This window comes from Sciurus carolinensis, chromosome 6, assembly GCF_902686445.1.
Source record: "Sciurus carolinensis chromosome 6, mSciCar1.2, whole genome shotgun sequence".
Classification (NCBI taxonomy): Eukaryota; Metazoa; Chordata; class Mammalia; order Rodentia; family Sciuridae; genus Sciurus; species Sciurus carolinensis.
Window position 1 is genome coordinate 34,166,313 of NC_062218.1, and position 15,474 is coordinate 34,181,786.

The window sequence follows — 15,474 nt, forward strand, 5'->3', positions numbered from 1 at the left end:
GTCTCAGAAGCATCCAAGTAGTCAATGTTCCCTGTCACCAGTGTGTGGCACTGTTTCCACAGTGCCATCATACCACGACCCTCCAGAAACAGTGTGTGTGGGGGGATTTGGTCAAGTTCCCAAGTGACTTCTCAGTCCCACCTGATATTTCATCTTGGCTGGAGTCCAGTTGTTAGAGATCAGAATTTCCATTCCTCCATGAATTTGGAAACATCAGGTGAATAATTTTATCCGATAATCTTGAGGAAAATTTAGGAAACTGGACATGTGTGGAAGTTTTGAACCATCAGGTATGAAACATGGAGAGGGAACTGAAAAAGGAAACTGAAGGCCGTGAATCAAGCATTTTGGAGGGAGGAGGACCAAAACTCCTTCTGTGAGTGGCAGCACGTTGGGCATCCTGGCTGGTGTGTGGCCCATCCCACCCAGGAGACAGGAAACCTGAATTCTTGTTTTAACTTTTCCCCGACATACCTCTGAGCTGAGAAAGGCCCATTACACAATCTGGGCTCAGGTGTTTTTGTTGTTGTTGTTTTGATCATGTTTAAAACTAGGAAGTCAGAGCATATGATAGTTAAACTTCTTTTTCCAGAAATGAAAAATATATACACACAAAAGTGTGTGTGTGTGTGTGTGTGTGTCTGTGTGTGTACGGGGGTGTAGAGACACACAGAAGAGACGGCTATCTTTAAAGTACTGTATCATAATGAATTATGGGCTGATCTTACATAAAACACTTTTTTGCAAACTGGTGAATAATGAGCACTCGTAAGTGTGAATGGATGGCATTTCTTCTGTGGGAGTTTATACTATATACTACCAGAACTGTCTCAGAGTAGACTGTTCAAGTCATATATCAAATGCACACTGAGAGATTGCTTTTGTTCCAACAGTGTTTCCTATGTTCTCTGGAAATGCCTCACCCTAGTGCTTTTCTGTTTGTGTTCTACTCCACTCACGTGATCCTTCCTAAACCTTCTTTATCCCTCCTTGGTATATTGCAAATGTGGGTCCCTGTTCACTAAACTTGTCTGGAGGAAGGTGACTAAACCCAAACTTTAATCAATTGGGCTTCCTCTTTTTTTTCTCATACTGTATGATTCTTCTGTCCTGATTGAGGGGAATGTGAGAGAAAATTTGGAATACTTCCATTTAAATTAAAGCCATGTTCTTTTTTAGATTTTGTAGCTGATTTGGTTTGTGTTGGTCATAGGTTAAAGGAAAAACTGAGCAAGACAATTTAAGACCCGTTTGACCTTCATTACTTCCTGTGTCACAGTAACAATGCAAGATATGGTATTAAGACCTTTATTCTACAAATGTGGAAACCAGCTTTATGAGTCACATAAATTGCATATAATTGTATCCACTAAGGAGTGACTACAGCTCCTGTAATCCCAGTGGCTTGGGAAGCTGAGGCAGGAGGACCACATATGTAGGTAATTTAGGGGGAGCCTGTCTCAAAGTAAAAAATAAAAAGGGCTGGGTTGTAGCTCTGAAGTGGAGCCTCCTGTGCCTCCAAGGCAGCCCTTGGCTCTCTCCTGACTCTGATCATCATGGCTTTCCTCTTGGCCGGTTTCCAGGATAGATTACACTGGGATGGTCTTTTCCATAAGACACACTTTGAGATTAAAGATCTTTGTTTTGAAATTACATTTGATCATGTCTTATAGAGATAAAGCCTTAATTATGGAATTTAGAGCTTTAAGGAAGGGAAGTGGGAAAGAAGATTTTACAATGTAGATGTTCCTGGTCCCTTACACAAATTATCTTGGTAACCATCTGCGGGGGGTTTCTAGTCCCGCATGGATGAGGGGAAGAGTTTCTGTTGGAAGATGACGGTGCTGGCGAACAATTAATTACTAAGAAACTTATCTTTTCAATAAACACAAAAGCCAATACTCTTTTCAAATGGAAGAGAGGTGGGACAGATAGGGCCATACCAGATCTGGCCTCTAACAAGAAGAAGGACCCCATCTGCACCATAGTTGCATAGGAAAAGGGGCCCAGACCAGGAGGGACTTCTGTGAGGAACAGGACGGGGTGAAGTTAGGGAGCCATTTGCTTAGGGAACTAGCATATCCTCAGGGGTGAGCCACCTTTGTATAGGGCCACTTACTCCCCAGCAGTCTGAAACAGTCTCTCCTGACTGCCAGTTTCTGGGTGTCAGAACTTTGTATCCCATGGTTCAGCCAACCTTGATTCTGCTAAACATGGATGGCTCCCCACAACCATCATAGCAGACTGATCAGTTACAGTAATAAGAATCTCCCGTATAGTTTGAATTTTAATTAATTCAGCAAATACTTACTGAATGCTGAGGGCCAGGCACTGTCATAGGTGTTGGGCAGAGAACAATGTATGAGACAGGAAAGGTCCTTGCATTTATGGACTTTATAGTCCAGGGAGGTAGATGTTAAACAAGCAAGACCTATGTGATGCCGACAGTGACCCATGAACACAGGAAGACAAGGTAGGGATGCTAACCTGTCAAGAGAGGGAGACAGAGTCTCCGAGATGGCTTAAGACTCCAGCAACAAGGGATATTCAGATAAGCTGGGCATTTGTTTCAAATGCCTGCCATCTTCTTGACCAAACCTATTTCCTAATTGCTGTCAGGCTTTTCCTGTCATTCCATCCTAAACAATGGTTGCTACAGAAATTAGAGAAAGTATTCCCTTTGTTAAGGACTGCAACCTATTTTTCTTTTTTTTAACTTTTAATTATTTGGTTGCTTCAGCATGTGCTTTATTAAAGAGTACACTTGTTGGACATTATTTTTAAATGTAGTGACTCTTCTAGTCCCAGTCTCCATTAATATCATTGACATGAAACTGAAGGTTTAAAAAATAAATACTTAGAATTACAAAAGATTAATAAGTAGTGGCTGATACAACTTCAAAGAAAAAGAGGAGGCAAAATATTTACTTGAAAGCTGACCAATGGTTCAACAATAAAATTCAGAACAGAAAGACTCAAAATCATCTGGTAATATTTATAATTCACTTTATATTGAACCCTGTTACACATGCACACACATACACACACACACACACACACACCTCTCAATGGCTATGTGGTTTTCTTAAGATTGGAGTAGTACTCTTTAAAAAAGAGGAATATTTTAAACATCAAGTGATTTGAAATTTTTGTTTCAAACAAAGGATTTCTTTGTTTTTTTGGTTTTTTTTTGTTGTTGTTGTTTGTTTGTTTCTTTAAACACATGCTTTCTGGGTACCACATAATAAGTACTCTCCAACACACCTGGAAGAAAGAAGTACATGATACAGAGGCAATTCTGATTATACTTTTCTTTCCCCTTATTGAATTCAAATATTTATTTCAGAAACATTTCTGCTAGTATATTTTTGTCTTTGAGAATTACCTGTGCATTTTTAAAATTGAGGTATAGTTGACAATTAAAAATTGTATACATACATATATATATTGTGATGTACAATGTGATGTTTTGATAAATGTGTAAAATGAGAAATGATTAAATCGTCTAATCAACATATTTGTTACCTCATATGCTTATTTTGTTGTAGAACATCTATTCTCAGCAATTTTCAAACATACAATATGTTATTATTAGTTAATTTTTAACAAATGTGTTTAATCATATGACACAAGAGCCTTCCAGCTGAAAACCCAGAGACCCAGGGTAAGCAATCCACTTTTAAGTGTAGGTCGTAGAGATGTGACTGGATGAAAAGGTTTGACCTACTGGTGGTAGACTGAGGTGGGAGTCCTGTAAGGCCTGTCTGCTCAGGTTCTTGGCACACTTTAAAAAAAAATTTTTTAAGTTGTAAATGGACACAATACCTTTATTTTATTTTATTCATTTTATGTGGTGCTGAGGATTGAACCCACTACCTCACACGTGGGAGACAAGCACTCTACCACTGAGCCGATCCCAGCTCCCTTGACATACTTTTTTACTGACTTACTTACATTTAAATTGTTATCACTGCTCTAACAATTCCCATGTATTCCATTTTACTACAAAACTTTTTAAGACATTATTTGAAAATAATAGCAAACAAAATTTTATGACCTATTCATTTTGAGGATGCCATGATTTTCTCTGAAATTCAGGTGAGTACCATTTTCATTTGACCATTTCGGACAATGAGCTCTCAATCACATCATAATCACAGGGACATCCAGGAGTGGAAAGTAAATACTGTAGGTAAAAGTGGTAAATAGTACTCCACATGTATTTAATTTTTATTAGAAATTAAAAGTGAACAAACATTAATATTCTTAGTAAAATTGTTAGAAATTTAAGAAGTATACTGACAACTGAACCAAAGAAGACTGAGAAAACAGGAAAGTGGACTTGAAACTTCAAAAACTAAATACACTATGAAACAGAAAAGGAACTACCACTATAAATATGAACACAGACTATTGAAGAAAAATAATTAAAAGCATGAAGGATAAAATGTGTTATGATTAGTGTTACAAAAATGAATTCCCAAAATGGATTAAAAATCTATGTATGTAAAATGTTAAACTTTAAAACTCCTGGGGTGGGGGGAAAACAGGAAAATCTTCATGACATTGGACTGATCAGGGACATCAGCCTATGGTATCAAAAGCACAAATGACAAAATTAAAAGTGGACAGACAAGAATACATTGAATTTAAAAGCATCTGCACAGGGAAGGGAATGATCAATGGGTGAAAATACAGCCTACAGAACGCAGAAAATATTCTCAAATCTTGTGTCCAACAAGGGCTACCATCTGGCATATGTAAAGAAGTTATACAGCTCATAACAAAAGAAGAAACCTAACTATAAAACAGGCAGAGGACTTGGATAGACATCGTTCCAAAGAATACATATAAATGGGCAACAAGCATATGAAACTTGTTTAGCATCAATTTCATAACAGTTATTAAGAGAAATGTTAATCAAAAGCATAATGAGATATTGAAAGGACCCAGAAACCACTCCAGACTCGGGAACTCATGCAAGAGAGTTTATTAAGTGAACAGGCAGAGTGTCTGCCCCCAGGGTGAGAGAGAGAAAGAGAGGGGTGGGGTGAGCAATAGTGAGGAGGAGAGAGAGAGAGAGAGAGGGTGAGCAACAATGAGGAGAGAGAGAGAGAGAGAGAGATAAAGAGATAGAAAGTATGCACGTGAAAGAGAGTGCAAGGAGGAGAGAGAGAGAGAGAATGGTGGGGGAGCTATTCTTAAGTAGTCGAATTTTGCGGGCTAATCACTATGGACCAATGGCTGGTGAGGAGGTTCGCAGGCTAACAATCTGGGTTGTAAAGTGGCCTGGGGGAGGGAGAATACTGGCAGCAGCAAAATGGCAGATCCTGATGCCAATAGATATCTCACACTTCACACGATATTAGAATGGTCATTAAACTAACAAATGAACAAGTGTTAGAGAGGATTGGGAGCAATTGGAGCCACCATGCCTTGTAATGGTAAAATGCAGCAGCTGCTATGGACAGCTGCATAGTTATTTTTCAAAGCATTCAAAATGGAAGGACCACATGACCCAGCAATCCTGTTTACAGATACTGAAAACAGGATCGTGAGGAGATACTGCACACTCGTGTTCATTGTAGTAGGTGGTACCTCTTGTACCAAGAGGTGGAAGCTGCCTAAGTGTCAGTTGGCAGAGGAATGGAAGGTAAAGTATATGCATATAACGGAAGATTATTCTGATTTTAAGAAAGAAATACTGGTGTACAACATGTCATTATGCTAAATGAGGACCTTATGCTAAATGAACTGTCAGTTACAAAATGACACGTATGGCATGATTCTACTTAAATGAGATATCTAAAGTGATCAAGCACAGAAACAAAGGAGCATAATGACAGCCAGGGATGGGGGCGGAGAGGAGAAAACAGGGATCTGTTGTTCACTGGATATATAGCTTCCGTCTGCAGAGGAAAACACGTAGATCTACTGTACAATCATGTGCTTATAGTCAAAATACCATACTATACAATTAAAAATCAAGAGAGTAATTTTGTTCTTTTTTCTCTCACAATAAAAATTGTCATGCAAGTTGGGCACAGTGCCACTTGCTTGTAATCCTAGCGGCTTGGGAGGCTGAGGCAGGAGGAGTGCAATTTCAAAGCCAGTCTCAGCAAAAACAAGGCACTAAACAACTCAGTGAGACCCTGTCTCTAAGTAAAATACAACATAGAGCTGAGGATGTGGCCCAGTGGTCCATTGTGCCCCTGCGTTCAATAACTGATACTCCCCCCAAAAAAATTGTCATGCAATTTAATAGCAATTATTCAGATAAGCCAAATGGTGTGTGTTACACTGAAAAAGTTAAGTTTCTTGGGTAACTAGTTACTCATATGATATCTATCAAATTAGAAAAACACAACAAATTACTCAATCTAAATCTTTAAAATTCAGGTATGATGACTGTGATATTTATAATGGAATCAAAGATAATTCAACCCTTCATGTAGGGAAAACTAAGCATTTCTTTTCTGGGGGAATGCATATGTGTTCATTTCTTTAAGTTCAAAGTCTACTCATTGTAGTTATTGGAATTATTAAAAGGAAAGCTTCTGAAAAAAGCATTTAAGGGGAGTCAGAATGATAGCCCCTATTTTGTACTCAGCCCTGACAGGTTCTGAAATGAGCACCAAACCCAATCTGCCCTCAATATGCAAAGAGAATTGCCAAAGAAATAAATGTGAAAGGCAACTGATAGCTCCTTCTCATGGGAGAATTGTTTTCCCAATTATTAGAGATCCCCAATGGGTATTACTTGAAAGATGCTGAAGTCTTAGTGTACATCCTAGAAAATATTATGAAAAATGAAAATGAACATCATGAATTTTAAAATTAACTTTTATATTAAAATTTTTGTACATGTTCATAGTGAATACAGTATGAAAATAAGGTTAGATGATGTGACCTAAATGTCTCATTTATTTGAAGTGATAACAAAATATACATAGAAAAAATATAGAGTGAAGATTAATCCAGATGTCATCTTTGATAGAAAAAATATCTTTCAAATATGATAGAATGAAAAAGAAAGGAATTAACAAAAATAAAATGTAGATAAAAGGTTAAAAATCTGCTGATACATGTGTATCTGAATTTATGCATTTTATTTTGCTTTCCCGTGATGTTATAAAAAATCTCTTCTACAGCAATGATTTTAAAATCCTTGGAGAAATGTATTGACACAGGATAACATTTGAAGCTTGATAATATAATATCTAATTATTTTTGTATATTGTATTATTATTAGATTTTCAGTTTATTTTCTGTTTGACCTATTATTTTTCACAGACTCTCTCTGTGACCAAACTTTAGTTAGGTCCCTCTGAAAACTCTTTTCTACTATGGCTAGGACTTGACCCCCATTCTATACATACTAGGTTTGCCTAGTATTGCCTATTCTAGACTCTAACAGAGTCTAGAATCCCACTAAATCAGTTTATTAAGAGTACCATATTAGCACATATACAGCAATGATTAAGTTGATGCTCTAGTTATTCTGTCACTTTATATTTTTAAAATATTTTAGTTATGTTTAAGAAATATTTGAAATTAAATTGTTTCTAAGTCAATAAAAATTTAATTTCATCTCTGGAAAAAAAAAAAAAAGAGTACCCATCCCACTGCTTGATGATAGGGCCTGTTTTACACCCCTCCTTTGGTGTCTAAGTCTCGTGTCTGTGCTATTAGTGGATTGAACCAGAATCCCCTGCCGCTTAATGGTTTAGTAATTTACCGTCTTGGGGATGTTCTTTCTGCTGACCCCCTCACTTTACTCATTGGTTATGAATTTACGCTTGTCCTTCTTGACTGTGGAATTGAGTCCAATCTCCCTTATTACAATAGCCCTATTGCAGAAGTCTTGAATAAAGCCTGCCTTACTGTTTTAAAAGAGAATAATTTTTCTATAACACGTCATTAATAACTTTAAAAAATTATTAGAAATTCTTATTGAATCCCTTTCGTGAGATAGGAAAAATACCTTTCTTTTTCAATTACAAAAAACTTTATCCTGCATCACGGTATCTGGAAAATGAAGCTGCATTTGGGGCACATTATAAATGAGGAATGATTCATATATGGTGAGTACAAAAACAATTATAGAATTATTTCTTAACTAGTACCAGATACTCCAAATTATAAATGCTTCAGTGAAAGGAAAACATGATTTGCCACATTAAAAAGCTAGAAGAAGAATATCTTTTGCTTCTGTCTGCACCATTTTCCCCCTAAGTTTTAATTCTAAGAGAAACATCATGGTTCTTGACTACACTCAGCATAATGCCTTGCTCATGAACTTAATTTACAAATCTTTTGTACCTGAATGCAAAATACTCTGATCTGAAAGCTAAGATTACATACTATGAGGAAGAAACCAAAATTCTTCTTTTAAGAAATATTTAATAAGAAACACAGAAATAGAAAACACTAAAATATGGAAGCATTTTTTAGAATAGGCAGATACTAATTTTATCAAGGGAAGGAAATAATCTTTAAAACTCATTAATTCCTGGTACAGCCCTCCATAATCTTTAGTTCAGGATTGGCCAGCTACATTCTGCAGTTCAAATCTCCAGCTTCTCCTTTTGTAAATAAAGATTTATTGGAAGCAGCCTCGTTAATTTGTTCATGTGTTGGCTATGACTGCTTTCCACTGTATTGCCAGAGTTGAGTTTGCAGTAGAGACCAAATGAGCTGCAAAACTAAAAACATACACTACTTGAAACTATATAGGAAAAGGCCTTTTCTGTATATTTCTAACTCTTTTTCTTCTTTTATGGTCAAATTTTGGTTAACTTTATTATTTCAAGGTTGTTAAAGGAAGTCCTTTCTTGTTATTTAAAATTGGGTAAAAGCATCATAGTTATGAACTGTTCACGAATGATTCTGATTTGTACTGGAGGTGGTGAGTCAGATGATGTATGAACTCAACTGACTTGTTTCACAAGCACAGGCAAACATGATTTCTACCTGGGGAAGCAATCTATTTCAAACTCAGTAGCCAATGAGTATATCTGTGCTGAATTCTTATTGATTTTCTAGGTGAGAATTTAATAAATGACCTGATTACTTGAAAATGTGAACTTCATCTAGGATTCAAATAAAAATTTTAATTGAGATACTGATGTAGAATATATCTTTCAGAGTTAGGCATATGTCTAGGACTTAGACCATCAAAATCCATCTATTCATCTAAACTATGCTTTTTTGAATGAGAATTATAATTTTCATATTTCTATTCTTTATTTTTCTACCACTTTATGTCTAAATAATATATATGAGTCATGTCATAAAATAGCCACTCTATCTTTTGTCAATAAATTAGGAGAGCGTATATGGTGTGTGAGAATATTATTTGTTTTTCTAAACAACTCCTTTCAAAGGACAGAACAGGTATCCTCAATTTGCCTGTGAAGAAACAGAGGCAGATATGGTCATTAGTTTGTCTACAGTTAAATAAAAAGTAGAATCATGACAAAAAATTGGTCATTTGTTTCTAAATCTAGCACCCAAGTCATTGCGTCCATAGTCTTCTCAGACAGAAACAGGCTATATTTAATTTGTGAAATGTCATGACCTTAATTATATTATTATTGATTATTTGTATTATTGTCACTCATATTACATAAATTTGGCTTTCACACTATGGATGCAGGTTCAAATTTACACGATGAAAGGATTATAATTCATAAGAAGGTTGAAATATCTTTGTAACACACAACTCTGATTTAACCAGGCACCAGATTTATTTTTTGTGGAACGAGTTTAGTGTTAAGGTTAAATGGTGGCCCACACAGGGAGAGTAATTAAGAGGCAAGCACACAGGATGGAGAAGAGCAAGAAGTGGCACCCATGGGAAAGCCAATCCAGTTTGTTATCTATTCCAGGGTCCTATCAAATTACCTCGGTTACATAGTACAGTTAGATTTGCACATGTGCAGATCACATAACTTGCTTGCTTCTCAGACTCCTCTACTACCAAAGGTTATTATGACAAGCTAATGTCTCAAGGCCTTAAGGACAGAGGAGTTGAAGAGCATCTCTAAGCCATTCAAACAGAGTGCCTTTTGTCCTGAGGAGTTTGCTTGACTCAAAGGACTTTTGCTCCTCTGTATACTGAATGACCTGAAATCCCTAGTTTAGAGTTTTCCTGGAGAGAAACAATGAATTAGATGGGATCATTACACAAATTCCATCTGTATATTATTTTGCTATCTCCATGAAAAAATTTGGTAAATTTGCAAAATTGAAGTACCTTAAGCAAGATTTTTAGGGATCCATGGTGAGACAGAGAAGCCAAGGATATTTAATTATATTATAAACTTATTTACTATGTAGGCTGAACACCCTTATTTTCAGTCTCAATGTTTTATCTCCAGGAGTTTGATTATTCACACTTATCAGTAAAAAATATTTGAACATTTACCCATTATATTCACATTAAACATGTTCGTGTAATAAATATTTGTATTTCATTAATTTGTTTCTCCTTTAATAATTATGTAAATTTTAAAAATGCAAGTAGAGTTTAACATTCTAATTAGATCCCATTCTTGTGGTTGAACATGATGTGGAGATACACTGGTCAAGTATTTGTATATGAACATAAAAAAAAGTTATATCTGATTTATTGTACTGTCTTTCTGATCCCCATCCCCTCTTCCTTCCCTTCATTCCCCTTTGTCTAGTCCAATGAACTTCTATTCTTTCCTTTCCCACCTCATTTTGTGTTGGCATCCACATATCAGAGAGAATATTCAGTCTTTGGTTTTTTTGGGATTGGCTTATTTCACTTACTGTGATAGTTTCCAGTTTCATCCATTTACCAGCAAATGCCATAATTTCATTCTTCTTTATGACTAAGTAATATTCCATTCTGTATGTATGCCACATTTTCTTTATCCATTCATAAAATAAGTGTAAGGTGGAAACAATTTAGAAAGAAATTTTAGTTTTAGTTATTTTCAGTCTCCAAAAAAGTAAAAATGTAATATTTTACAGAGAAAAGGTAATATTTGAAAGAGAAGGAATATGACTAAATATGAATCAGCATTCCTTCTAATTTCAGTGTGACTATTTTGTAATAGTTATTTCTATGAGCTATCATTGGTGAGGGAGATTCTCACAATGTATGAAACTGAAAATTCTTATTAACACAGGACATTTTATTTTATTTTCAGGCACACATTAAATAAGGGTATGGTTGCTTAGTGATTTTATTGGTAAATTTTTATAGCCCTCAAGGTTGATTTGTTATTTGTACAAAATAAGTGGATTTGTACAATTTTTATTAATGTATTAACAATCCACTGAAAGTCATTTGGAAAATTTTTAAATGAATTAGAAAATTTATATTCAGGTGTATTAGTTGGGGTTCTTTAGAGAAACAGGATCAGGATCAATAGGATATAAAGATATATAAATGCCGTGGTTTGAGTGTGTGCCCCAGAGTTCATCCTCAAGGCAGCCTTTAATAGGTAAGTAGGTCATGAGGTGTCTGCCTTAATGAGTGGACTAGTGCTAATGCAGAGGTGTGTTTCTTACAAAAGTGACTTTGGCCCCCCTCTTGAGTACACTCCACCTTCTCCCATGAGATGACACAGCAAGAAGACCCCTGCCAGCTGTGGTCTTTTCCACCCTGGACTTCTTACTTCTTAAGAACTATAAAAAATGATTTTTTCCTTCAGAAATTTCCCAGTCCCAGATGTTCTGTTAGAACAACATAAAATGGACTAAAACAATATATAACCACGTATTTATTATGGGAATTAGGTCATGAGACTATTGTGGTAGACAAATTCCACCTCCTGCCACGTGCCAGCTGGAGTATCAAGGATGGTGGTGTGATCCAGTCAGAGTCCAGTGGCTGAGAGCCCGGAGTTCTGCTTCCCCAGGACAGGAGAAATGGATATCCCAGACTAAGAGGGCAGTTCACCCCTCTATCCCCACCCTTAATGGATTGGATGATGCCTGCCCCCTCCGGTGGGATTGGATCCTCTTTAATAATCTACTGATACATACTGATTCTAGTACTAATCTCCCAGAAACATCCTCACAGACAAAAATAGAAATGAGTTTTATCATTTATTACTAGTTATCTAGAAGTGCCTGAGCCCAATCAAGTTGACACATAAAATTAGCCATTAGATCAAACAACTTTTTCAGTTTTAATATATTGCACATAGTAATTGCTTTCTGCATTAAAATCATGTAGAGTGGAAACTTCTCCAAACATCTATTTTCAAAATACTCTTTTTATAGCACAGATTCTTTAGAAAAGCAACTACTTCTCCAGGATTTAAAAAAACAAATCTTTACATTAAAGAGATGGCAACAAGCATTTGATTTTATTTTTCCCCAAAACGCATGCTGGGTAGCACATTACTGTCTGTTGATGGTATCATCTCTCTTTCTTTCCTCCTGTTTGCAGTTAACAAAGAGCATAAGAAGTCAGCTCTGTCATTTTCTGGTTGATTACTTGTGTTTGTTTTTTGCAGATCTGTGCTCAACTCCTAGGTTCTCGAAAGGATCTTTTAGAGACATTTTGCCATTTTTAAACAGGATTTACTTTAATCAAAGCCACCTATTATAATTCATGGATGCACTTCACTGGGTCCCCTCAAAACTGTGGGACTCTCACTTTTCTCTGAGAATATTTCCCTGCCTTATGTTACAGAGGACAAAATGAGCCTGAGAGTTTCCAGCTAGATATTGCACACTATTGCCCTTAATTTCATTCTTCCATCTTTGGTAAGAATTGAGTATACATAGAGGTTGCAACATGTTCTTCTCTTGTTCTGGTCTGGTGCACGGCCTCATCTGCTCGTGCATGCACACACCATCTTGAAGCCAACACAGATCCGTGATTTCCCTGGTGGGACACTTACAATTGACTTCATTTCAGATGCACTGGATTATTGCAGGGTTGGAACCCTGCTGCAGTTACAGGTATGAGTCAAGGACTTTGAAACATCAGCTCCCAAGGTAACACCGTATGCCACCACTCTGTGACGCTTGAGTCACTGTCAGGCCTCAGCAGCACTGGAGTTTGTCACACCTCAGGGCCTAGAGAATTATAATAACATGTTCTACCCCAGGATCATTTCTGTGAGACCATGTTTTCAGAAATACAGCCAAGACAGTGGCAAAGCGATTCTGAAGGGGATAATAAGCAGAACTGATGATTCATTTAATGCTCTCAAAATTAGACTGCGCTAATTAATGCATGAAGTCATTATGGCTTTCCGTCGAGGTGAACTTTACTTGAACCTGTTTCAAAGTAAACACCCAAGGGCATGACGTACATGCATAAAATTTTGATAATTTAGATATTAAAAAGATCCAGATGTCCCTTTATGAAGCACATCTTTTATATTCTGAATGTAGTAAGTATTAAAAGAGCTGAACAGGGGTGGAAAATATTTAAAGCAGCCACCACACACAGTGTAGATGGTGGTGAAGTATTTTTAATTCTTGAATTTGACACCAAGTATGACTCTTATTCTGGGAATTGAATTATTTTATGCACAGTTATTTTATATACATGTTTCAGGAGGAAACAGTGTTGCAGCTTATGAGATGCAATTTTGGGAATAGACTACACAGATGAACTTTGGATTGCGCAGAGGGGAGTGGTGGGGAGGGGATGTGGGGATGGGCAGGACAGTGTAATGAGATGGACATTATTACCTTATATACACGTATGATTACACTAATGGGGTGACTGCATACCATGTTCAACCAGAGGAGGGGGACATTTAACTCCATTTGTGTACAATGTGTCAAAATGCATTCTACTGTCATGTATAACTAATTAGAACAAATTTTTAAAAATAGCCTTATGGAAAAAACCAATCTAAATTAGTAATTTAGCTCTTAATCATATTTTGACTTTTATTCATATATTTTGTACACATTTTCCATATGTGTATTTTGAGCTTATTGAGGATTAAAATATATTTTAAATATAATTTTTATCTTATCTTTTAATTTTTCTGTGTATCAAGTATTAAAATTATATCTTCAAAGTTTAAAAAAAAGTTAGAATACGTTTGTTTTTCTTCCTAGACAGACAGACTGTACATCCCTTTCCCCTGGATGACCATGGAAGGATGTGTGCCATCTCAAGAACTGGGTCCTGAGATCTTTCTGTGAGTGATTTTTTTCTTCCTTCATCGAATTCTGAGGGCCTTGGAGATGGTGTAGTCTTCGGATGGAAGGAAATGGGGTCCCATAATCATGGAGTGGAAGTGTCCACGATAACCATGCCATTGAATTACGACGGACCCCTCACGCGTGACCAGTGAAGTGTGCTGGCATTGAAAAATGTCTGCTTAGGCAGCAAAGGATCATGTTGTCCTGCTCTTCGAAGAATTCATACAGTACCAAAGAAGAATCGGAGATAGAAAATACTATCCTTGAATGGAGACTAGAAGAATTGAAATGGGAAGAACAGCCCTGAGCACTTTAGGGACAACTCTTTTGATGAAGTATTTGACTTTTCTTTTGTTATAAGACAACTTTGGTATTTATAAAATTGATTTTTATTATAGTGATAGAAAGGAAAAGAAAACGCTTTCCCTCCATTTTCTTTTTTTTTTCAATTTATTTTGATTCATGGTACATAAATGGGGTACAACTGTTGTTTCTCTGGTTTGTCTATGAAATAAAGTTGCACCATTTGTGTAATCATACATGTGCGTAGGGTAATGATGTTTGTCCCATTCTGTTATTTTTCCTTCCCCCCAACCCCCTCCCCAACCCTCTTTTTCCTCTATACAATCTATCCTTCCTCCATTCTTGCCTTCCTCCCACCCCTCCATTACGTATCATCGTCCGTTTATCAGAGATCATTCGGCTTTTGGTTTTTGGGGATTGGCTTATCTCAGTTAGCATGATATTCTCCAACTTCACTCATTTACCTGCAAATGCCACAATTTTATTTTTCTTTATGGCTGAGTAATATTCCATTGTGTATATAGGTCAATTTTTTTAATCCATTTATCAATCGAAGGGCATCTAGTTTGGTTCCGCAACCTAGCTATTGTGAATAGAACTGCTATGAACATTGATGTGGCTGCATCACTATAGTATGCTGATTTTAAGTTCTTTGGATATGAACCAAGGAGTGGGATACCTGGGTCAAATGGTGGTTCCATTCCAAGTTTTCTAAGGAATCTCCATACTGCTTTCCAGAGTGACTGCACTAATTTGCAACCCCACCAGCAATGTATGAATAATTTCTAATGGTTTGTTATGAGTATGAAGTCCCTCTAAAGAGATTACTACTGTTGTGGGTAAGGGGATCTCAGTTTTGAGAACCAATTGCTTTCAATAGTGAAGCAAATCCTTGGGAAACCATGAAAGAAGCAGTAAGAGTGGCAGTATCAAACCAGGTTCCTATCTCATGCTAGGCTTCCAAATAAACAGAACTTCTAACATTTCCCTTATGTTTCTGACTCCTTCAACAAA

At 36.5% G+C, this 15,474-nt stretch overlaps 1 pseudogene; it reads left to right on the forward strand.

Annotated features, from left to right (window-relative positions):
* The first annotated feature begins 299 nt into the window (after window positions 1-299).
* LOC124986299 (39S ribosomal protein L1, mitochondrial-like) overlaps window positions 300-15,474 on the forward strand; it is a 43,771-nt pseudogene continuing 28,596 nt past the window's right edge.